Here is a 26,842-nt window from a genome sequence, read left to right on the forward strand (position 1 = left end):
TGTTACAAAAGAGTCCAGACGATAAGCAGTGGCATCCGGTATATTACATGAGCAAGTAAACGACCGAAGCTGAATGGAAGTTCACAAGCTACGAGCTCGAAATCTTAGCTGTAGTTGAAGCCTTTAAAAAGTTCAGGGACTACTTACTGGGTTTGCGACTTCGACTCGTAACAGATTGTAATGCTCTAACCAAAACCGTAGAAAAGAAAGGAGAAATTCTGAAGTGTATAAGCTGCTGCATACCTTGTATTGTCAGCAACCGTAAGCAAGGAAAGCAAGAGGGCGAACTTCATCCACTCAGCAAAGACGAATAGCCGCTGCAAACGTATCACATCGATTTTCTTGGCCCTTTGGAATCACTCACATACAGTATAAGCACATACTAGCAGTAATCGATAGTTTCACCAAATTTTGTTGGCTCTATCCGACTAAGACGACGTCTACCAAAGATGCTGTATCGAGACTTAACGAGCAAAGCAAAATCTTCGGCAATCCTAGTCACATCATTTCTGATAGATGATCTGCGTTCACGTCAGAAGACTTTCAACTGTACTGCAACAGCGAAGGTATTAAGCATCATCTTATCACAACGGGCCTTCCACGGGCCAGCGGTCAGATCGAGAGGCTTAATACAACGATAATTGCTGTTCTTTCAAAACTCTCAATAGATGATCCACGACAATGGTTTAAGTTTGTCAGCAGCGTACAACAGGTCATCAACTCAACATTTTGCAGAAGCAAGAAAACAACGCCTTTTGAGTTACTGACGGGAACATAGATGCGTCTTAAAGCCGATACACAGATCCAGCAAATGTTAAATGCAGAAATGATTCAGGTCTTCAACGACGATCGGGATGAACTTCGAAAACAAGCCAAGCAACAAATTCTAAAAGTACAGGAGGAAAATAAAAGAAAATATAACCTACGACGAGGACCAGCCTCAAAGTACAGAGTCGGCGACTTAGTTGCTATTAAAAGGACTCAGCTTGGTCCAGGCCTAAAGTTAAAGCCGAAGTATCTCGGCCCATACCGTATTGTAAGGGTGAAATTGAATGATACATATGACGTAACCAAAGACTCAGTATTTAGCGAAGGCCCAAGGCAGACGAGCACTTGCGCTGAGTATCTAAAGCCGTGGATTCCTTATGACGACAATGAAGACGACGCATTCGAGGCGAATGCGGTGTAGGATGGCCGATTTGTGGGATTGGTCTGCCAACCTAGAGTAGCTGGTGGTAAAGAAAAAATGGAGAACAAGACGAGAAAAAACAGAAAGAATTCGCGAGACGAACGGAGAAGACGTAAAATACGAAATATAATACATATAATAAAATAAGTGGGATCGCGTTCAACTTATTTGGAAAGTATAATCACAACCCAGTCCCACAGATATGATAGATAGGTGTTTCTCCCATTACATTTTTTTCTGGTTGCCAGTTAGATTTTCCTTTTGAACATACTTTGCAGTTGGCCACCACTTCATATAGGATTTTCGTTATCTTCGTCGATAACGAGGTATTTGGAGTACCAAAAACCGTTGATAGAAACTCCTCGACTAAGGGAGGCCCAATAAAGGCCAATATAGGAAGCTTGCAATGTATTGAATTTACTACATCTGCTGTTGTCCCTGTTTGAGAGCTGCATAACGTGACTCATCTTACTTTGAAATAGCGCAACGGTTCACTTGATGGATGAATTTTTCGTAAAAATAGTACGATTGATAACGACCATAGAACTATAGCTAAAAATTATATCACGATTGCGGCCAAGTGCTCTTCAGCCTTGCGGATTGTTCTAGAAATCATGCACTCAGGGAAAACACCGTGCTATGGTCAAGTACAAACAGTCTTGATTTAAGCCCGTTCGTGCTGAAAAATGTGTCACATAAAGCACAATTTGGATTTAAATATCTGTCAAATCTAAAAAATCCGAGCTGCTTATTGTGAAAGTGCTCGGTATGAAAGGCGCAAAAAATACGCATAATTTAGATATATCTCGGTAATTTAATTTTCAGTTTCTAATCCTTCTTTCTCTTACTAGAATTTTTTTATAAACCTATTCAAATTTACAAAGTGTGTGTATTAATTTAAGTATTATTCGTCCTTAATTCATGCCAGCAACTTTCTTACTTTATTAATAAATCGTATTTATTTTCAGTAAAAAAATTACTAGATCTTAGAATTCGTCATACTTGATTGTAGACCGAAAGGGTCTAAAATCGTACTGACATCGAGTATTTTCTGTCTTGAAAATTCCTACTTGAAAGCTGTACTTTCTTCTCGAGATTGGGATTTTCCATGCTTGGTGAAGTTTTGACACTGATAATACTTGAAGAAAGCTTGAAATACTTGATTTTTCTCTGAGTGTGGTATTGGTTGCTTGATTTGAGACAGCGCAGCCCCAAGACCATGTTCTGAAGCATATGTTGTTAGTTCAACCGGCCTACTAAAATCATGATACGTTAACACTACATCTTCTTATGCTAAGACTTTTTTAGCCCATTAAAGGCCTCCAATTCGTTTTTGGTTAGATCTAACGGAGTTTTCTTTGACTGATTCGCACCAATCTTTCCATTTTCGCCTTTTAAGATTTCTGTAAGGAGGCGTGCTATAGCTTCGAAACCCTTTATAGAGCATAATTAGCTAAACCGAGAAAGGATCTTAGAATACACAGAGTTTTGGTGTTTAAAAGCTTAAAATTCGATTACCTTTTCAGGTGAATCCTAGATATTTTACGCTGTCCCTTAAAAATTTTCCTGTGATACGCGCATGCCAGCATCGCATACGTTTTTTAAGACCCAATGCACATGCGCGACATTGTCCTCCTTAGATTCCGAGAAAATTATAACGTCGTTAATGTACGCATAGCACAATTTTCAGATTTTCTCTCGAAGGACTTCATCAATTGCCCTTTAACATATGCTAGGCGCATTTTAAAGACCAAATGGGAGTCTGCAAAATTCAAACTTTACGTTGCTAACGGAAAAGGCCGTCTTTTTCCATTTTTTCTTAGTCAGGATTTCATGGCCAAGGTCGTAAAGTACTGGGCTTTACCCACAGTATTACAATATTACTTTAATGGTTGCTATGGGGAAGACAACAAATATCCCACCCTTATATTTAAATTAATAACGCACGAATGTATAGCCTTTCTTCGGAGCGGCAGACGGACTGTGTAAAAGCTCGGCTCCAAGAACTTCATATAGACATTTGCAGGCTTACAAATAAGTTGCTGAATAGATAAGCGACAGCTTTAGTGGTATAAGAAAGAAGGCGACAAAGATAAGCAGAGAGCGCTGCAGGTGCCGTCGTACACCTATGCGCGCATGACTAGGCGCTGGCGATCTGCTCCGAACATACTCCCCCCGTTGGAAGAGGTAAGGTTCCAACAATCTCGGAATCGATGGGCAGAACGGCTAGTTTGGCGACGGCTCTCTTGATCAGACCCGTAGCTGTACGGACCATAGCTACTCGGATGACTCCGTCCCCGCCGGGTATGACTTCCTGGATGCACCCAAGCTGCCATCTCAAGGGTGGAACGTTCTCCTCCTTCAGCAAAACTATGCTTCCAACCTTGATGTTAGACCCGCCGACCCGCCACTTGCTCCTCTCTTGAAGTAGGGACAAATACTCGCTGCTCCACCTTTTCCAGAAATGTTGCTGCATCTGGGTCACCCGCTGCCATCTGCTGAGACGGCCTTGGCGAAGATGAGTAATGTCAGGCTCAGGAAACTTAGTGTAGCTGGAACCCTTCAGGAAATGCGCCGGTGTTAGCACCTCGAGGCTTTCAGCATATTCTGAAATTGGACAGAGTGGACGGGAGTTAAGGATGGCAGAAATCTCATATGCAAGAGTTCTTAATTCATCGGCAGTGCACCGACAAAGTTTGTAGCATTGTCGCTCCAATGGTACGCGGACTGCCTCTAAGGCTGATAAATCTCCTCAGCGCTGCGATGAAAGAATCCGTAGTAAGATCCTGGACCACTTCCAAATGAGCAGCCATCGTGGAAATGCAGACAAAGACGGCGATATAGCATCTGTGGGGTGCCTTATTTCTGGCCTCTGCCTTATGATAGAATGGCCCACAATAGTCCACTCCTGTGGTATGAAAAGCTGGATTGAGCTGTACTCTATTTGCTGGCAGGCTACCCATGACGTGCTCCCAAGTAACAGGCTTCATTCGGAAACATCGAACGCATTTGTTGATAACGCTGGCGACGAACTTGCCGTAATGCGGCGAGCAGCGCCTGCGATCCTCCATGCAGATATTTCTCATGATAATAAACGATGATCGCCTTGGTGACTGGATGATCCTTGGGCAACAGTATCGGATGCCTCTTATCGTAGTCCAAGTTTGCGTTCTGAAGCCTTCCACCCAAGCGAAAAAACCCATCGGAGCCGAGTATAGGCCTAAGCGAAACCAGCTTGCTTTTCTGTGGAAACGGCTTGCCCTGGCTAAGAGATCCATATTCCTTCGCCAAGTTATCCTGTTGGATGCTCCTCAAAAGAAGTACAGTTCCAGAAATGATCTCCTCCACCGAAAGACGACCTTTTACCGGCGCAGATTTGGCTCTGCAATTTAAAATAAACCGATAAATGTATGCTAATACGCGCTGCACCTTATCGAAAGAGTTGAGGAATTTGCAGTTTGATGAACTGTCTATGCAAACGGACCCAATTAGAGCCACAGAACGGCGCTCTGGAAGATCCTTTGCTGAGTCTAGCAGGGACGGCCAATTCGACGAGCTTTGCAGTGGAGCTACCCTTGACTTGGCACAGAGCATTGGTCTCCGATCGCAAGAATAGACAAGCTCCATAAGCTGACATGCTAGCATCGCAGAATCCATTCAACTCAACGGAAGCTTTTGGTTGCAGTACGAATCGTGGAAATTTAAAGTTTTGTACGACTGATAACTGTGAGGTCAACTCCCCCCATGACGAAAGAATGGGCTCTGGCAGTGCGTCATCCCAATCCACGTTCGCACTCCATGGAGATTGCAGAAAAATCTTCGATTTTGTGATAATTGGAGTTATTAAACCGAGTGGATCATAAAATTTGGCAATCGTTGACAATGCAACCCGCTTAGTGGCTCGTTGATTGGTTGGCAGTTGAGAAAAATTAAATAGGAGTTGATCAGAAGATGGATCCCAGACTAGTCCCAATGCCTTGGCGACATCCGATCCATCGTGAAATTTGATTAGCTGCTCCTTGTCGCATTCAGACTCCCCTTCCAGGGCTGCTGACTCATTAGAACACCATTTGCGGATTGGAAAATGGCCTCGCGACAGTAGTTCCTTCACCTGACGACGAATTTCTCTCACCTCCTCAACTGAGTCCCCACCAGATATTAAATCATCCACATAGAAATCTCTACGAACAATTTTGGCTCCAATAGGAAATGATTCCTCCTCATCGTAAGAGAGTTGATGCATGGCCCTTATAGCCAAGAAGGCAGCTGGCTTGGTTCCATAAGTCACAGTGTTCAATTTAAAAACACTCAACTCTTACGTGGAGCTCTCTCTCCAAACGATACACTGCAAAAAATCATCCGGGTACGAAACACGCACGCAACGGTACATCTTGCAGATAGCTCCACAAAGGGCAACTTTAAAAAATCGAAAGCGAAGCAGTATATTGAAGATTTTTTGTTGAATTGTTGGTCCTGCCAGAAGTAAGTCGTTTAGAGAGCTACCAGAAGTTGTTTTAGCATATCCATCAAACCAGCCAATTCGTTGTGATTGATTGAAATTAGGGTCAGCGAGCGAAATGTTTTGCCGTATCCTCCATGATGCTGCATTTATGTTGAAATGGAGCTGATAATCAGTAATACTGTGAGTCACAACCGCTGTGAGTGCCGCACGATAGCTTGCATCCCGTGATTGCACAAGAATATCGACAGTTTTATCAGAGATCATGGAAGAAATCGAGGTTTGCGATCTTCTATGATTCAAGTTTAGTTGGCTAGCTAAGCGAGAGGTTATAAAGTTTAGCTGGGGGCCGAATCTAAAATTGCTCGGCAAGGCATAAATGCTCCAATTATATTTCTAACGTAGATAGTAGCAGTTGGAAGCAACACGTAGTCGATCGCCAAAATATTTAAGGTTTTGGGTGGAGGGCTTAGTAAATGATGATCAGGATGCGATGTTGTATGCGAACATGATACTTATGCTGATGAAGTAGATGGTAATGGCTGAGAGCTGGAGGATGGATCGCATGATGGAGATGAAAATGAGGTGGATGTTGCGGATAGGTTCATGGTTCATGTGTAATAATGGATGGTGCTTCATGCGACAATATTTGCAGTGAGTCGACTTGCATTGCTGCAAACTATGCCCCTTGCGCAAACATTTGAGGCAAAGGTGCAACTTCTTTGCTTCTCTATATCGAAGATTCGGACTCAAATTTAAAAATCGAGAACACTTTGACAAATAATGATCCCGTGCATCGCAAAATAAACAAATGATTTGAGTTAGTAGCTGAAGCAATAAGTGTGTTTTGGTTATATTTGTGCAAGTTTTTTCCCACCTGCTGGCCTGGTGTTTGAGTTACCAAGGCTTGATCCAAGTTTTCCGTCATCCTGCACCTCTTTTCCAAAAACGACTCCAAAGCATCCCAGGTAGACAGCTCAGTGATTTACAAATCCTCTTCCCATTTTTCCCGCGTCCTCTGATCCAGTTTCCGAGTGACGATGTGAATTAAAAGTCCATCCCAAATTTTTTGCCTATTGGCCAGGGTTCGAATTGCTCGCACATGCAAATTCATGCAATCACTCAGCTCCCGAAGACCCTTCGAAGATCCCATCTCGACACCCTTTAAACCGAATATTGCCTGAACGTGTGCCTGAGAGTGTAAAACTTTATTATCAAATCGATTAACCAGCAAATTCATAGCCTTTTTATAATTAGCATTCGAGGGTTCGATCGAACGTATGGTTTCCGGAGCCACTCCGCCCAAACTCGAACGGAAATATTGTAGTTTTTCAATGTCGCTTAGCCCATCATCATTTCTGATAATCGCAGTGAAAGTCGCAAGAAAATCCGGCCACTCAGAGTAGGATCCATGAAAACGAGCAATTTCCATATTTGGCAAGCGAGGCTTCCTAGATCGAAAAGAAAGATCCGCGTTATTAGTGATGTCAATAGATGTTGAATTCGGAGCGGTTGAAGCCGGCAATTGTGACTTGCGATGAGCCGCGGCTGAGTTTCACATCCATGAAAACCTCGGCAATTCAATCCGATGGTCGCTCGAGATCTCTGCAAAATCCAGTCTTTCCAACGATGTCGGCCCAGAATCAAATGCCTGTTTAAGGAATTGATCCATTCCATTCTCGCCAGCAAATCAGCTTCGTCAAACTGATTAACCGCATCAGAGTTTAAATAACATTTCATCGAGCCCATTTGCCGCAAAATAGATTGGGCTTTGACTCGGTATTAGTCAACGTACACTTGTGGATTCATTTTGAGCTCGAACCAAGTTTTCCGGTTCACTATGTTAAGAATTATTTGCACAGCACAGTTTTGGTGTTTTTTCACAGCGCAAAATGTACAAAAAATCAAATGGCCGGCTGCGCACTTTTATATGCACATATGTTCGTGTGTTTGTAACCGAATGCACGATAACGACAGCGAAACAAAGCGTTTGTTTAAACTATATTAAACAATCGCGAAGCCGAGTTGCAGACTCCGATTAAAACTGCTATCACGTCGGGGTAACCAAATGTTTATGGGGAAGACAACAAATATGCCACCCTTATATTTATAATTAATAACGCACGAATAGGTTATTCGGAGCGGCAGACGGACTGTGAAAAAGCTCGGCTCCAAGATCTTTATATAGACATATGCAGGTTTACAAAGTAGTTGCTAAATATATATGCGACAGCGTAAGTGGTATAAAAAAGAAGGCGACAGAGATAAGCAAAGAGCGCTGCAGGTCCGTTGTACACCTATGCGCGCATGACTAGGCACTGGCGCTCTGCTCCGAACACGGATACTTGTCATCTTTGGTTTTTGGTTCAAGTTTTGGGAGTCTTAAGCCATTCCCTTCTTTTTCTGTCCATCCTCATCGTCTACCCATATTGGATTATTGTATGGGTGACGGCCGTATTGTCATTGGCTAGAAATTGTTTAACTTCTAAATTGAGTAACGTACGGGAGCAGGGACTTACCCATAACAAATTTATATACTCGCTTTCTGCCTTAGAAAAGTTCTCGTATCCTTGACTACCACCTTCATTACCGCCTTGGGCAGTGTGATTTATTCTCTGCTGAGTTTTCATTGATACGTCCTCATTCTTTTTTAAAAAACAAGAACTTCGTCTTCGCCCGATTATTTCCATCCTAGAAATGCTGCCCTTGGCTAAGTAAGGATTTTTTCTCGTCGCTATTGGAAGGTACTTGGTGGGGGGCGTTGCGCCAACCTTGCTGGCGTTCCCCTCTTTTCACACCTGCATTTTCCTCCATATGCTTAGCATAATTTGCGGCGAATGCGCCTCGTTCATTGCTGAAGTCAGCCTCTTGTGCTAAAGTCACTGCTGTGGACAAATCGCGCGGTTGTGCAGAAAAAACTGTAATTCCCAAGATTTTTTTTAACCTGCCACAAATGCGTGTAAGGTGTCATTTCTGTACTTCTCATTTAATACTGCTGCTACGGCTGTATCAGTCGTTAACGTGAGTCGTTATGATTTTGTTGGTGAGAAGGTCTTTTTTCGACATTATCATAATATTTTAAACGGGGGTGATACCCTTGCCTCAATACACTTAGCTCATGTTGTGTTACATGTGACGGAGTCTTGTCCGCATACCGAGTTGCATTACGATAGAACTGCGCTAGCGGGTCCTTAACCTTATTTCTAAAAATGGCCACCTCTTGGTAATGCCTGCCGCTTTCCGAACGGTTGAAATACCTTGTATGCCGCACAGGTCGCTTGTCTCCAGGATACGTAACTTTCTTGTTTTCCCTCGAAGTCCAAAATAGACTTAGTAATATTCAGTGGTTTCTCGCATTTTACATTGCTTACAATAGTGACCTCGGAATATGTTTCTATCTAGGGGGTATTTTTATTAATCTGGTCAAGAACGGACTTTAATTTTCTTCGAACTCTTGAGCCTGCTTCACAAGAGCGTCCTCGGTTGCGCGCTTCATGCTTGGGAGTTCCTCTGCATCCATTTTTACCAAACTTTGCACCGCAGTAGGAAAATCAAAATTTGCGCCACCTATTGATTGGCTGCCCCCGACACTAGTCTCAAAGTTAGAGTGCGCGACATCTATCGGTTTCATTCTACATGATCGGTGTTCCAATTTTCAATGGAGTGTTGCTTTTGTACCCAGCTTAAATTAGTATACACTTTTTACTTTTTACGGTCGCTCAGGCCAGGTTGCGAGACTCCGCCAGTGTCTTCTTCCTTGCCAATTGCCGAATTATTTCCCTCGATCTGATCGGGGTCTAGAGCTAACAATTAGATAACGGTGGGACTTAGAGCAATTGGATCTAAGGCCTTTGGCTTGGGGTATCAGTTGGCTTGTGGGGTTACTATAATATAATAAATATTATAATAACATTTATATATTTATAAAACTGAATACATGTACGAATATAAAAGTTGTTAATTATGGTTGTATTTGCATTGATGATATCATATTTTGTATGTGATTTTTAGGATATAACTTTAGGATATTTTGGGAGTTTGTATTTTTGGGGTTGGCTATTATGGTGATGGGGTTAGGGTTCTGGAGGAATAGGGATCGTTGCATGGCAAGAGCCGGACAGGCACAGGTTTTGTTTTTGTTCTGTCAAGGTAGTGAGCGTTGGGTAGTAATGTGTGGCCAAGTCTGAGTCGGGTGTTGATGATTTGTTCTCTTCTGTTTAAAAAAGAGTTTTTGATGTGGCTGTTGTACGTTGATTTAATTGAAGCTGCAAGCAACTGAAGCTGTTTAATTGGGATTCATTTTCTATCTTTATAATTTTTAAAAAATGGGAAACGTTTGGGTTTAATACATGGACACATCCTTTATTTTACTTTCAAAAATATACTTTTGGGATTATAAACTGTAAGTAACATAAGGTAAAGTGAATTTGCAAATCAATAATTATATAAAAAAGTGAACAAATTTTGAACAATGCTAATAAAGAGCTCAATAACTTATTTTTCTATGATTTTTGCTGTTGCGCAGGGTCTTGTCCTCAGTCTTCCCACGTAGTCCTTCCGTTGCCCTTTGGCAAGGTGGTTGCCCTCAGCCCTGCAGTCTATTTTAATACAGCAACTCTAAACACCTTTATTGGTTGGGGCATTTCAGCAGAAATGTTCTTTGTTAAAGCGGAAACTATTGATTTTAGTGTAGCCACCTGTAAAATACTATTTTCTGCGGTTTTTCCAAGAAGAATTTTTATATCAGACTTCGAAGCGGTTTATTTCAAAAAAGGTCTTATATCAGCAAAAATGATATTTTACTTTTCTGGTTCCGGGCTATCCTCGCTTTGGCGCCAAATAATTTATTTCGTATTTATTAATTTGTTATTATACCCGTTACTCGTAGAGTAAAAAGGTATACTGGTGTCGTCGGAAAGTATGTAACAGGTAGAAGGAAGTGTTTCCGACCCCATAAAGTATATATATTCTTGATAAGGATCACTAGGCGTTCGGATCTAGCCATGTTCGTCTGTCAGACTGTATACTAGCTGTGATCTCGGAAACTACAAAGCTAGAAAATTGGGACTAAGCATGCAGGTTCTAGCGCCAGTTTATTTCAGCAACATGCCACACCCACTATAACGCCCACAAGCCGCATAAAACTGTACCCTACAGTTTAAATGCTAGAAAAAAACTTTAACTGAAATGTATTGTTCTCTGGCGCTAACAGTTTTGATGCTAGAAAATCAAATTTAACTGAAATGTGTTGGTCTCGTCTTTACCTATCTGTTGAAAAAGTTTTTCACGCCCACTCTAACACCCACAATCCTCCCAAGAAAAAAGCAATGATGTCAGGGCCGGACAATAACAAATGTATGTATGCAAGTTAAGTTTCTCACTAGTGAATTAATAACAAAAATGTATTTTTATTTTTAATAATCACTTATTCACTATTACAATTGTTCAATAGGTCGAACTTATTTTATTCACTGCTCTTTTACTTTCACTCGATTTTATCAACTGCTCGATTCGGATCTCAAAAACGGACATACTCTCTCTAGTCCAAACTTGGCCGGAAATTGGTGTTTACATAAGCGGACTTCAGGGATCGCTTTGGGGATCTTTTTGTTTACGTTAGCGGACTCGGGCTTAGATGTATATCCGTTTGATGCGGACTGCGTGAAACTGATTTGGGTGGGAATGACTTGGAGGCCTGGTTGACAGAAATAACTGACCACGAATTTATCTCGGGTCTGTCAGAGTTATTCGGAAATTAGCTCTCAGCTCAAAGTGGTTTATAAATTGGGTAAGAACCCCTAAATTACTTGTTATATAACTTGCATGTGTGTGTGTGAATACCCTTCAGTTCCAAAAAAAAGTTTGACTCGTGAATAAGCTTGTGAATACCGCGGTACATGTCAGCTTGCACGAGTGAAGAACAAGTGACACTCCATGAAGACAATTGTACGAGATGTCCGCTTTTTCACAAGTGAAAAATCAAATGAACATTTTTCGAAGTCACTCGGGACTTCACCAGTTACTTATACTCATTTCTCGTATGACCTGCCGGTGACACGTTACACGTAAAATCACTTGAGAACTCAGAATATTTCGTATGTGTTTTCACTTATGAAATCACCTGCAAGTGACACATCCCACGTGAAATCACTTGTGAACTGCAGAATATTTCCAATGAGTTTTTACTTATGAAAATGTAGAACTTTAAGTACATACATTTTTATTTACTTTCAATTTCATTTTAATTAAATTGTGTTATTTAGGTTTTCTGTTAAAGGACAATTATTGTTAGTAAGCCTACTTTTATGTTTCGTCAATTTGTTTTTACGTTGGTCATCGCCTTCCTTAAACATTGGCCGGGTCCTCCAAATCCTTGGCCAATGCTACTGAAAAAATGTATGGGCTTATGTTTAAAAAATGCGTTTTACTTGTATATTTGTGTTTATCTTTTAGAGCTGTGTATAACCAAAGATAATATAAACTACAAGATGAGTAACCGCCATAAAACGGAATGTACGGTAAAATGTTAGGTGTGGATTTTTGATCTTCCTAGTGTGCGTTGTCCGTGTAAGATTCTTTGGTTGTGTTAGTGCATAAATAAATTCGTGTACTCTGCTGCAAAAAGGCTCAATCTCGCATTTGACTGAAGCGCTGTAAAAAAGCGCTGTGGGCAAGGGGTCTATTCGCTAAACCGCACTCTCCATATGCATCAACATATAATGAAAAATCATTCTCTCGAGTACACATTACGCTTCGATTCAAAGTGAATTGCACATTGTGTTTGTTTTTATTGTTATTAGATATTTTTTTAACACACAAAAAATATATCTAGAGGAGCGATTAGTTCCTAAAGTCCCAATTGGTACATCTAAAACAAATTTTCGGCATAAAAAACATAATTTAAAATAACCAAAAAAAAAAAAAAAAAAAAAACTACAAAAACTTTAAAACACTAACAGAAATGTTATTAAAACAAGGAAGAAGCAAAGCGTGATCTTAATATATGGTTATGTGAGCGGTAGACAGATCTAAGCGTTATGGGCGTTAGAGTGGGCGTGGGTCAATCAGTGGGTATTGATGAGTACAATACATTTCAGTTAAAATTTTTATTCTATCATCAAAACTGTAGGAGCCACAGTTTTGGGCGGTTTGTGGGCGTTAGAGTAGGCGTGGCACATTTCTGAAACAAACTTGCGCTGCGCAGTAATCTCAGGAATCTGCATATGCCTAATCCCAGTACTGTAGCTCTAATAGTTTCCGAGATCACAGCGGTCATACGGATAGACGGACAGAGAGACATGGCTAGATCGACTCGGTAAGTTATCCTGATCAAGAATATATATACTTTATGCGGTCGAAAACACTTCCTTCTGCCTGTTACATACTTTTCGACGAATATAGTATACCCTTTCACTCTACGAGTAACGGGAATAAAAATAGACAAAAAAGTAAAGCTAAAAAAATATTCAAATAAAATACAGCTAGAAAAAAATATTAAGTTGAAACCAGCCTCAGCACCAACTTACGCAGAACGCCACAGCCCGCTTATAAACTTCATGAGCAATGCGTCTTTTAGCTCGATTCTTTTACGTCATCATAAGTCAAGAATCGAAAAATGGGACTTAAATTGAATTTTGACTTTTTCACAGCGCGAAGTGTCGTAAGCGAGGTAGCAAGAGAGAGGGAGAGGGAAGGAAGCAAAGAAACGACATTCTAAAAATAGATTCCCATACGTGTGAGTCTTGCTTTGCAAAAATTACGCCGCCTGTGTAAATTTTCTTACTCCTGGTTACGCATCTTGGTATTCTGTGGTCTTTGGCATAACCCTTTGCGGCATTTTTATTGGCACAAAACATTTCATCACCCACTTTCGGCTAACGGTACCCATAAATCACCTTCAAAATGTACGAACTTTAAACTAAGATCAATGCACAACATCTTAAACGTAATGTAACACTTACCTGACTTCAATATTTTCGCTTTAAGAAACGAAAAAAGTAAATCAGCTGCGCACAATTTAAATGGCTTGCTTCCCTTAAAACAACTCAACAGAATGCACCAAGTCTTCCTCTCACCTCTTTACTTGATTTCTATTGTTTTCTTTTTGCTGTTGACGCGTGCCACTGCACCTTTACCCTTTCTAAAGCGAAAAATATCCTACTATATAATTTTTACATCTTGAGTAAAAACAAGGAAGAACGCTATAGTCGGGTACCTCGACTATCAGATACCCGTTACTCAAAGGGAAATGGAGATATGCAAGCAGCAAAGCGAAATTAAAATGCGCCACCTACCGGCGGTAGACAGATTTAAGCGTTATGGGCGTTAGAGTGGGCGTGGCAAATTTTTTTTTGGATCAATCGATAGGTATTGACGACATTAATACATTTCAGTTAAAATTTGTTATCTAGCATGCAAATTGTGGGCGTCACAGGTTTTCGCGGTTTGTGGGCGTTTAAGTGGGCGTGGCAAACTTTTCTTTTGTCAATCGATAGGTATTGATGAGAACAATACTTTTCAGTTAAAATTTTCTATCTAGCATCAAAACTGTAGGAGTTACAGTTTTGGTCGGTTTGTGGGCGTTAGAGTGGGCGTGGCAGTCTACTGAAACAAACTTGCGCTGCGTAAGAAGCTCAGGAATCTGTACACCAAATCTCAACAGCCTAGCTCTCATAGTTTCCGAGAGAGAAATTGGGACTAAGCATGCAGGTTCTAGCGCCAGTTTATTTCAGCAACATGCCACACCCACTATAACGCCCACAAGCCGCATAAAACTGTACCCTACAGTTTAAATGCTAGAAAAAAACTTTAACTGAAATGTATTGTTCTCTGGCGCTAACAGTTTTGATGCTAGAAAATCAAATTTAACTGAAATGTGTTGGTCTCGTCTTTACCTATCTGTTGAAAAAGTGTTTCACGCCCACTCTAACACCCACAATCCTCCCAAGAAAAAAGCAATGATGTCAGGGCCGGACAATAACAAATGTATGTATGCAAGTTAAGTTTCTCACTAGTGAATTAATAACAAAAATGTATTTTTATTTTTAATAATCACTTATTCACTATTACAATTGTTCAATAGGTCGAACTTATTTTATTCACTGCTCTTTTACTTTCACTCGATTTTATCAACTGCTCGATTCGGATCTCAAAAACGGACATACTCTCTCTAGTCCAAACTTGGCCGGAAATTGGTGTTTACATAAGCGGACTTCAGGGATCGCTTTGGGGATCTTTTTGTTTACGTTAGCGGACTCGGGCTTAGATGTATATCCGTTTGATGCGGACTGCGTGAAACTGATTTGGGTGGGAATGACTTGGAGGCCTGGTTGACAGAAATAACTGACCACGAATTTATCTCGGGTCTGTCAGAGTTATTCGGAAATTAGCTTTCAGCTCAAAGTGGTTTATAAATTGGGTAAGAACCCCTAAATTACTTGTTATATAACTTGCATGTGTGTGTGTGAATACCCTTCAGTTCCAAAAAAAAGTTTGACTCGTGAATAAGCTTGTGAATACCGCGGTACATGTCAGCTTGCACGAGTGAAGAACAAGTGACACTCCATGAAGACAATTGTACGAGATGTCCGCTTTTTCACAAGTGAAAAATCAAATGAACATTTTTCGAAGTCACTCGGGACTTCACCAGTTACTTATACTCATTTCTCGTATGACCTGCCGGTGACACGTTACACGTAAAATCACTTGAGAACTCAGAATATTTCGTATGTGTTTTCACTTATGAAATCACCTGCAAGTGACACATCCCACGTGAAATCACTTGTGAACTGCAGAATATTTCCAATGAGTTTTTACTTATGAAAATGTAGAACTTTAAGTACATACATTTTTATTTACTTTCAATTTCATTTTAATTAAATTGTGTTATTTAGGTTTTCTGTTAAAGGACAATTATTGTTAGTAAGCCTACTTTTATGTTTCGTCAATTTGTTTTTACGTTGGTCATCGCCTTCCTTAAACATTGGCCGGGTCCTCCAAATCCTTGGCCAATGCTACTGAAAAAATGTATGGGCTTATGTTTAAAAAATGCGTTTTACTTGTATATTTGTGTTTATCTTTTAGAGCTGTGTATAACCAAAGATAATATAAACTACAAGATGAGTAACCGCCATACAACGGAATGTACGGTAAAATGTTAGGTGTGGATTTTTGATCTTCCTAGTGTGCGTTGTCCGTGTAAGATTCTTTGGTTGTGTTAGTGCATAAATAAATTCGTGTACTCTGCTGCAAAAAGGCTCAATCTCGCATTTGACTGAAGCGCTGTAAAAAAGCGCTGTGGGCAAGGGGTCTATTCGCTAAACCGCACTCTCCATATGCATCAACATATAATGAAAAATCATTCTCTCGAGTACACATTACGCTTCGATTCAAAGTGAATTGCACATTGTGTTTGTTTTTATTGTTATTAGATATTTTTTTAACACACAAAAAATATATCTAGAGGAGCGATTAGTTCCTAAAGTCCCAATTGGTACATCTAAAACAAATGGGCGTTAGAGTGGGCGTGGGTCAATCAGTGGGTATTGATGAGTACAATACATTTCAGTTAAAATTTTTATTCTATCATCAAAACTGTAGGAGCCACAGTTTTGGGCGGTTTGTGGGCGTTAGAGTAGGCGTGGCACATTTCTGAAACAAACTTGCGCTGCGCAGTAATCTCAGGAATCTGCATATGCCTAATCCCAGTACTGTAGCTCTAATAGTTTCCGAGATCACAGCGGTCATACGGATAGACGGACAGAGAGACATGGCTAGATCGACTCGGTAAGTTATTCTGATCAAGAATATATATACTTTATGCGGTCGAAAACACTTCCTTCTGCCTGTTACATACTTTTCGACGAATATAGTATACCCTTTCACTCTACGAGTAACGGGAATAAAAATAGACAAAAAAGTAAAGCTAAAAAAATATTCAAATAAAATACAGCTAGAAAAAAATATTAAGTTGAAACCAGCCTCAGCACCAACTTACGCAGAACGCCACAGCCCGCTTATAAACTTCATGAGCAATGCGTCTTTTAGCTCGATTCTTTTACGTCATCATAAGTCAAGAATCGAAAAATGGGACTTAAATTGAATTTTGACTTTTTCACAGCGCGAAGTGTCGTAAGCGAGGTAGCAAGAGAGAGGGAGAGGGAAGGAAGCAAAGAAACGACATTCTAAAAATAGATTCCCATACGTGTGAGTCTTGCTTTGCAAAAATTACGCCGCCTGTGTAAATTTTCTTACTCCTGGTTACGCATCTTGGTATTCTGTGGTCTTTGGCATAACCCTTTGCGGCATTTTTATTGGCACAAAACATTTCATCACCCACTTTCGGCTAACGGTACCCATAAATCACCTTCAAAATGTACGAACTTTAAACTAAGATCAATGCACAACATCTTAAACGTAATGTAACACTTACCTGACTTCATTATTTTCGCTTTAAGAAACGAAAAAAGTAAATCAGCTGCGCACAATTTAAATGGCTTGCTTCCCTTAAAACAACTCAACAGAATGCACCAAGTCTTCCTCTCACCTCTTTACTTGATTTCTATTGTTTTCTTTTTGCTGTTGACGCGTGCCACTGCACCTTTACCCTTTCTAAAGCGAAAAATATCCTACTATATAATTTTTACATCTTGAGTAAAAACAAGGAAGAACGCTATAGTCGGGTACCTCGACTATCAGATACCCGTTACTCAAAGGGAAATGGCGATCTGCAAGCAGCAAAGCGAGATTAAAATGCGCCACCTACCGGCGGTAGACAGATTTAAGCGTTATGGGCGTTAGAGTGGGCGTGGCAAATTTGTTTTTGTATCAATCGATAGGTATTGACGACACCAACACATTTCAGTTAAAATTTGTTATCTAGCATGCAAATTGTGGGCGTCACAGGTTTTCGCGGTTTGTGGGCGTTTAAGTGGGCGTGGCAAACTTTTCTTTTGTCAATCGATAGGTATTGATGAGAACAATACTTTTCAGTTAAAATTTTCTATCTAGCATCAAAACTGTAGGAGTTACAGTTTTGGTCGGTTTGTGGGCGTTAGAGTGGGCGTGGCAGTCTACTGAAACAAACTTGCGCTGCGTAAGAAGCTCAGGAATCTGTACACCAAATCTCAACAGCCTAGCTCTCATAGTTTCCGAGATCTCAGCGTTCATCCGGACAGACAGACGGACAGACGGTCAGACGGACAGACGGACAGACGGAGAGACGGACATGGCTAGATCGACTCGGCTAGTGATCCTGATCAAGAATATATATACTTTATGGGGTCGGAAACGCTTCCTTCTGCCTGTTACATACTTTTCGACGAATCTAGTATACCCTCTTACTCTACGAGTAACGGGTATAAATACATCACGAGATTTTTTGAAAATGTTAATATTAATATGTTTTAAATATTTAAATAAATTTGAACGGACTAAATCTCTATAACTAAACTAAAAAATTATATTGTAATAATAATGTATAACACGTAAACATAACATAACAAGGAAGAACGCTACAGTCGAGTACCTCGACTATCAGATACCCGTTACTCAGCAAAAGGGACCAAAGGGAAATGGAGATATGCAAGCAGCAAAGCGAGATTAAAATGTATACAGATATATGCGTTATGGGCCACTTGCGCTGCGTAAGAAGCTCAGGAATCTGCACGCCTAATCTCAATAGCCTAGCTCTTATAGTTTCCGAGATCTCGCCGTTCATCCGGACAGACGGACATGGCTAGAATTACTCGGCTAGTGATCCTGATCAAGAATATATCTACTTACTCTACGAGTAACGGGTAAAAAGCTTTTTCCCTTGAGCCACGTCACCGAGTCCCTATTGCAGAACTGAAGGGGAGTGTCTGGTTCCCTATTAATACTTAATACATATTTTTAGAACTTTTTATTGACTACAACTTTTTGTAATAAATAAATTGATAAAAGCTTGCAAATAATTTTGGTAGGTTGAATTTCCGTTGCCTAACTACACATCCTTTATTTAAATTCCTAGAAAAAATGTTTCTATAACTAAGTACAGCATATTGATTTTAATATTATTTAAATGGCCCATATGAGTATTACAGCAAGCCAAACAAAAAAAACGTTTTAGAAAGTTTATTTGTTTATTTTGATATCAGAGATTTGCTTTACAGGGGAAATATGGTTGGAAAAGATTTCTGTGACCCCTGACTGTGACAAATTTTCGTAAGAGCAACGCGTTCCTTGTTTAGAAAGCATATATATTTAGGGGTGTCATAAAAGTTAATAAAACAAAAAAAACGCAAAACTCTTTTTCAGGGGTGTTGCAGAAGTTGGTTAATTCCCTTTAGGAAAAATCGTTTCTACATATTGAATGAAAAACAAGGAAGAACGCTATAGTCGAGTAACCCGACTATCAGATACCCGTTACTCATCTAAAGGGACCAAAGGGAAATGGAGACATGCAAGCAGCAAAGCGAGATTAAAATGCGCCACCTACCGGCGGTAGACAGATTTAAGCGTTATGGGCGTTAGAGTGGGCGTTGCAAATTTTTATTTGGACCATTACACTTCAGGTAAAGTTTTTTATCTATAATGAAAACTGTGGGCGTCACAGGTTTGGGCGGTTTGTGGGCGTTAAAGTAGGCGTGGCAATCGATAGGTATTGATGAGAACAATACATTTCTGTTAAAATTTTTATTCTAGCTTCAAAACTGTAGGAGCCACAGTTTTGGGCGGGTTGTGGGCGTAAGAGTTGGCGTGGCACATGCTGAAACAAACTTGCGCTGTGTAAGAAGCTCAGGAATCTGCACGCCAAATTTCAATAGCCTAGCTCTTTTAGTTTCCGAGATCTCAGCGTTCATCCGGACAGACGGACAGACGGACATGGATAGATCGACTCGGCTAGTGATTCTTCTGGCTGTTACATACTTTCCGACGAATCTAGTATACCCTTTTACTCTACGAGTAACGGGTATAATTATATTGTAATAATAATGTATAATACGTAAACATAACATAATAAGTAAATTCAATTCACCTTATTTTACTATAATCAAATAATTTACTTATATAAAATATAATTAGTTGTTTTTTTTTGATATACAATAATGCTCCTGAAATATTAGGGCATTCACATCTCGCTGCTCCACGAAAATTTTTCCGCCGAAATGTTAGTCGCTAGCCAAATATAACAGAGAGACGCACAAAATAGGAAATAAAAATAGGAATGGAAAGAGAGGGAACCTCCGAATATCTGCCTCTCCTTGTTGCACGACCGTTTTCGTAGGCAGTCTTCTACGCTGTGGCGACTTCTCTGCTGACGTCAACAGCGGTACAGCGTCTTAGGCACAAAAAAAAACAAAAAAGCTTTTTGCCTTCTCACATGTCACCCCGTTCCTACTGCAGAACTGAAGAATAGTTGCAGACTAAACTGCGCGGCAAAGCTAAATGCGCTGCCGGCGTTAAGAGAGAGCAGAGTGCGCGGCTAACTTATTCTATTGAATAATTAACAATTTAAGCAATTTGTCGTTTTTGTCTCCCCCTCTATCTCTACAATAAAATCAATAGCAATTTAATTTATCTAATTCCGATAATGTTGATGTAAACTTAAAATTGCTGAAAAGCAATTGTAGGGGCGCGGGAGGAAGACTTCTCGCTGTTTGCATTACCCCTCTCTCCATTCTGACTGCAGTGAATTGAAATAAGCGAAAGATAAAGAGACAGAAGATCGATTACCCAGTAATGAAAAGCACTAGAAGGCAGTAAAAGGACCGAAATCTGTGCAAACTTTCTGTTTTCCTATTAGTCTACGACTAACTCTCGTATGGCAAACCCCGTGTGCCTAACTCGATTTTTTGCGAGTCCTCGAAGCGTATTATAATTTTAAAGCGGTCATCTTAACATTTTAACTTAACATTTTTTTATCAATTTTCAATTAAAACGCTGAGTAACGGTTATCTGATAGTCAAGACACTCGACTTTATCGATCTATCTGATCTATCTATCTATCTACTAGATTCGTCGGCAAGTATGTAACAGGCAGAAGGAAGCGTTTTCGATCCCATACAGTATATATTTTCTTGATCAGGATCACTAGCCGAGTCGATCTAGCCATGTCCGTCTGTCCGTCCGTCCGGGTGAACGCTGAGATCTCGGAAACTATAAGAGCTAGGCTATTGAGACTTTGCACGCAGATTCCTGAGCTTCTTACGCAGCGCAAGTTTGTTTCAGCAGCGTGCCACGCCCACTCTAGCGCCCACAAACCGCCCAAAACAGTGGCTCCTAAAGTTTTGATGCTAGAATACAAATTTTAGCTGAAATTATGGTTCTAATCAATACCTATCGATTGACCCAAAAAAAAGTTTGCCACGCCCCCTTTAACGCACACAAACCGCCCAAGCCTGTCACGCCCACAATTTGCATGCTAGATAAAAAATTATAACTGAAATGTATTGGTCTCGTCAACACCTATCGATTGATCCAAAAAAAATTGGCCACGCCCACTCTAACGCCCATAACGCTTAAATCTGTTTACCGTCGGTAGGTGGCGCATTTTAATCTCGCTTTGCTGCTTACATATCGTCATTTCCCTTTGGTCCCTTTAGCTGAGTATGGGGTATCTGATAGTCGAGGTACTCGACTATAGAGTTCCTCTTTGTTTTTTGTACAATCGTGCTTTTTATACCCGTTACTCGTAGAGTAAAAGGGTATACTAGATTCGTCGGAAAGTATGTAACAGGCAGAAGGAAGCGTTTCCGACCCCATAAAGTATATATATTCTTGATCAGGATCACTAGCCGAGTCGATCTAGCCATGTCCGTCTGTCCGTCTGTCCGTCTGTCTGTCCGGATGAACGCTGAGATCTCGGAAACTATGAGAGCTAGGCTATTGAGATTTGGCGTACAGATTCCTGAGCTTCTTACGCAGCGCAAGTTTGTTTCAGTAGACTGCCACGCCCACTCTAATGCCCACAAACCGCCCAAAACTGTAACTCGTACAGTTTTAATGCTAGATAGAAAATTTTAACTGAAATGTATTGTTCTCAACAATAACTATCGATTGACCTAAAAAAAAAGTTTGCCACGCCCACTTAAACGCCCACAAACCGCGAAAACCTGTGACGCCCACAATTTGCATGCTGGATAAGAAATTTTAACTGAAATGTATTGGTGTCGTCAATACCTATCGATTGATCCAAAAATAAATTTTCCACGCCCACTCTAACGCCCATAACGCTTAAATCTGTCTACCGCCGGTAGGTGGCGCATTTTAATCTCGCTTTGCTGCTTGCATATCTCCATTTCCCTTTGAGTAACGGGTATCTGATAGTCGAGGTACTCGACTATAGCGTTCTTCCTTGTTTTAAGAATCAATTGATTGGTTGACCAAACCATCGATTTTTGTTTAATGCTCAATCGATTGTTTGTGTTGAATATCGATAACATCTGCTTACAATAAATATAAGTGATATTATCAACCCAAGTACAAAAGTCACATTCTTAATTTGGTTGTCGACGAGTGCACATCTAACAGCTCCCCAACTAACGCTTAAATCTGTCTGCCGCCCACATAACCATATATTGAAACCGGGGTAGGTGGCGCTACATAATCTCACTTTACTGCTTGCATATCTCCATTTTCCTTGTGCTCGGGTATCTGATAGTCTCGGCACACTTTTGTTTCGTCAAAATACTTGTGCAGTTTTGTCATCGCTAGCTCTTGGCGAGAGAGACGGGAGATGAGGGGACAACGGTTCGAGTTGGTCACACGGGAGAAGAGCTTTTCTGCACCAAAAAAAAATGAAGAAACTTTGAATTGTATCCTAAGTGCACAATGTATGTGAACTATATTTTTGAATAAACCACAATCTTTTTCATTGTTTGCCTCTTCAGACAAACATAAACATATGGTGGCCCATGAAGGGAACTGAAAGACTGAACGTCACGCTTAGAACAAACACACGCCGGCATATAATATCTAATATTTGCGTTTAATAAATTCAAGTCTATACTGATATTCTTCCAACATATCCATTGCGAAAACCCGGACACAATTAAAACCAAAGTAAAATTCTTACCGGTGCTCAAATTGTACGAAACAATTGAGAAGCAATTCGCAAAATCGACAACCACAAGATCGAAACGACCGTTCCTGAAGTCTAACGTCTGAAGTTTGGCAACGGTGCGCAACTGGTCGGTGACTCTAAAACTTCAACCCAAACTGTAACAAAGGGTTTCCAATCGCCGAAAGTAGTAACCTGGATGGTTTATCTAAACTACAAGCGGATCGTCACGAAGCTCTTAAGTCAATGTTTCCGGAAGGATGCTACGTCATGGAAAAAACCGATTTATTTCCAGAAGCGACTTTGTAAAGTAGGTGATTTAAAGACCAAGTTTTTAGAGACACACACAGAGATAGTCTGCGCCGCGGGATTCGAGTAGACGTCTTATTATCTAAAAGGCTTGGCGTCTGAGCTATTTGGAATTATATTGCACCATCGACGAAAGCTACAAATAGATCCATGCAGCGGAACCACCTCACGTAACACCCCAGCCAGTGCAGTAACCAGAAGCTGACATACGCATTAACTTGCCCCAAGTACCAGTACCAAAATTCTCGGGTATGATCATCGACGCCCGGGGTTTTCGACGCATTCTCACGTCTGATTCATGACATGATCGATGCTCATAAAGCGGTATAATAACCCCCGCATCGTATTTGCACACCACATGAATGCGTTGTACAACTTGTCGACCCTACATAAGGAGAAGGCTGAAGGTCTACAATATCTGCTGAGCACCGTAAATGTCTGCAAGGAAGCAGCACATAGTTGGTCGGCCAAAGAACCCACTCATTGGCTCGCTCACTACGTGTCTACAAAATAGCCGAAGTAGACGCACGCGGCTTGGGAACATGATCTAGGCAGTAAGACCGGGGTGCCATCTTTCCTCGAGCTGGAGCAGTTCCTAAACGAACACCTAGTCACTATCGATGCTATTGAGAACCGAAACGCCTCGTTTGGGCAGCAGGTACGTCCCCCCACAGACTCCACGTGCCCAATGTAACAATGCGCAAGCGCGGGTTCCCAGCAATATTCGCTGCGTAAATTGCGGGCCCAGCCACATCCTCCGGACGATGCCGGCATTCCTGTCTATGGACTCTTATCAGCGAAAGGAATTAGCCATCCGGCTTAAACTGTCTCTTGATTGTTTGGGAGCCTCACACACGCACTAACGGTGCACAAGTACGCGGAACTGTCAGCTATGTCGTCAGCGTCACCGTACGCTCTTGCACCACCCACAGCGTCAGCCACACATACAAGAAACTCAGTCCCCACCGGTAACAAACACTTCCGGCATCGATCTTGCATTCAACGCAGCACAAATCCCACAGATTAGCAACTCCAGCCTGAACTGCCTCACTGTAGTTTCTTCTAGTGCACCAATACGGAGCATTTTACTAGCGACCGCCCGAGTCCATATCACCAATCCAAAAACCGGACAAAAAGCCACGATCAACGCCTTACTGGTCATGGATCCAAAGCAACCCTAATTTTGGAACGTGCAGTCCAATCGCTACGTCTTAAGAAGGTTTCCACGCGCACCACTATTGCATGAGTTGGAACGGGTAGGACTCAAGGGCAAGGGCACCGTTACTTTCAGTATTCTTCTACCTTGTAGCAGATCACCGAGTTTTGAAGTAGGAGTTTCTTATGTCCTAAATTCCTTAACATCATTTTTACCCGGCAATAGCATCTTTTCTCGGAACTGGGAACATCTTTCACTAGCAAACCCGCAATTCTACCACTCCAAACGGATCAACCTAACAATCGGAGCAAAACACAATCTTTGGATGGTTCCTGCCAGGGCAAGCTGGATCAGCCGAACCCAACCAGCAACTGCATTGTTATAACAACGCAATAGATACAAAACATCTACTAAAAAAATATTGCGAAATAGAATCAGATTGCCGTTTTTGACCCAGAAATTACGATCAGACGATCACATCAGATGGCCCTGAGTTGATTCCCACACCTGGAACGCTGTCTTAAGCGATTACCAGTTGAATGGATCCATTATTGCAACGGAATTAACGAATATTTCGAGCTAAGCCAGATAACACAAGCTAAGAGTACCGAGCTACAGGACACCCAAGTAAGCGCTAGCAATATATCGGTATCCTCTTATGTTCTTCCACATCACACAGTTATCACTGTGGACGGCAGTACACGTAGTGGCGATGCGCGCAAGAGAGCGTGCGAAGACAACTACTATATATAGCCTCAGAATTAAAAATCTGCCATTATGGTCCGATCGTAACGAGTGATACACCAATCGAAAGGTATCGGACTAACTAAGAATATTGCATACCAAGACTTTCGAAATATAGATTTGCTTGGGAGAAAAAGCGGTGAAAGTGTAAAAGTAAAAATTTAGAAAAATGAAGCTGCTGGATACGGTGGGGATAGAAGCCGCTAACTGTTTAGCTAGTTTTATTCTTACAGCGAATACGCGTCGAATGACACCTCATTTGTTGAGATCCGATGTCCCGTTCAAAAGTAATTCAAAAAACAAGATTTTCTTCTTCTTGTTTGTGGGTTTGTATGCATCCCATCTTAGTTTTAGGGTTTTGGAAACCCTATGGGTGTATAAAGTAGCTTGAATTAGAGAATGTTTGTTCCACAACTTTTGGAAAAACACGCTAGTTTAGCGGAAAATCCAAAAAAGAAGCCAGATTTTAAATGCTTATAGTATCTAAACAACTAGTGCTGCAGAAAAGATAATTTAATTTGCTAAATACTCTTCATATAGTACATTTTCTGAATATAATAGATTTAGAGTTATGATAAAAAGTAATTTTTTAAAACCACTTTCTGACTATTTTCTCAAAATTGAGTCAAACAATTTCTTTTTAAATTTCAAATCATATAGCCCTTAAAATTCCTCAACTTTTAATATATAACACTTTTTGCCCTAAAAATTACCGTTTGGAAGATATTAAGCGATAAAAAGCGCAGCTCCTTTCAGCTCCGTATACGTAATATTTCATACTTATTGGAATAAACAAGAAAAAAAACAATTTGATGAAAAATATTCTTATTCGATTTTTTCAAACAAAAAATATGTTATCGTTTTAGGTTTTAGGGTCTTTTACTTGCATTAAGCTATTCGAAATAGGAAATTTGATCTATTTGTTCTACCACTTTGAAAAAAACCCGCTAGTTTGGCTGGAAATGTAAGAACCGAAAGATTTCTCTTGGAACCTGAAACTATACAGCCCTTGAGATTCCAAACTTGTGCTATTAAAATAGGTAATTGAAGCGATAAAACTTGTTATTAAAAAGTTTAATATTCATATTATATGTTTTATTCTTATTAGAATGTGAGTGTAAACAACCCATACCTTATTAGAATAAAATTAAGCCGAAGTGGAACATGAATGTGTGTGCTTGGTTTTTCAATAGCCAAGCCATATGGGGACGACTCCTAGGCATGGTATTGGGGTATTTAAACTCTTGTGCAAAAAAAAACTTCTGATATTAAACAAAAACACCTCTTAACGAGGTAAAAAGTAGTGGCAAAAGCGCTCTTAACAAAAATTTCTGATATCAACAATTGTGGCGAAAAATGATATTACATTCGATAAAATAAATAAACTATATTAAATTTATGTATTCGATAATTTACGTTTAGGTAAATAAATATTTACTGTTGCGGGCCGAATACATAAATTTAATATAGTTTATTTATTTTATAGAATGTAATATCATTTTTCGTCACAATTGTTGATATCAGAAATTTTTGTTAAGAGCGCTTTCGCCACTACTTTTTACCTCGTTAAGAGGTGTTTTTGCTTGATACAATAAGAAAGTATATCCACTAAACATAGAATCGTGTTTTTACGCATCCGCCAAGATTTCCAATGGATGGTCGCTAAACGACAATCTGTGTGTGGTACCAATATTGCCAAATAACCTGACTTCGGTTACTCTGAATTGGATGAAATATTCATATGCGTTCACAGCCGACATCCAGAAGATGTACCGATGCATAAATGTACATCACGACGACCACCAGTACCAACGGATCCTTTAGAGGGCAGCCGACGGCGAAATCAACGAATATTATCTTCCCCCGGTAACCTTCGACGCATCATCCGCTCCGTTTACAGCGATTCGAGTGCTACATCAAATTGGCAACGACGAAAATAGAAGA

General features: G+C 40.5%; 1 protein-coding gene and 1 long non-coding RNA gene across 3 annotated transcripts in view; both read left to right on the forward strand.

Moving 5' to 3' along the window:
* Scp1 (Sarcoplasmic calcium-binding protein 1) overlaps nucleotides 1-26,842 on the forward strand; it is a 150,015-nt gene that overhangs the window by 77,873 nt on the left and 45,300 nt on the right. The window lies entirely within an intron of this gene.
* Nucleotides 17,823-25,436, forward strand: LOC139354493 (uncharacterized). The gene is made up of 3 exons (XR_011605453.1): nucleotides 17,823-21,167; nucleotides 21,233-22,462; nucleotides 22,520-25,436. It is a non-coding gene; the product is annotated as an uncharacterized lncRNA (long non-coding RNA).

The sequence above is a fragment of the Drosophila suzukii genome, assembly GCF_043229965.1.
Source record: "Drosophila suzukii chromosome 2 unlocalized genomic scaffold, CBGP_Dsuzu_IsoJpt1.0 scf_2c, whole genome shotgun sequence".
In the NCBI taxonomy this organism is placed as follows: Eukaryota; Metazoa; Arthropoda; class Insecta; order Diptera; family Drosophilidae; genus Drosophila; species Drosophila suzukii.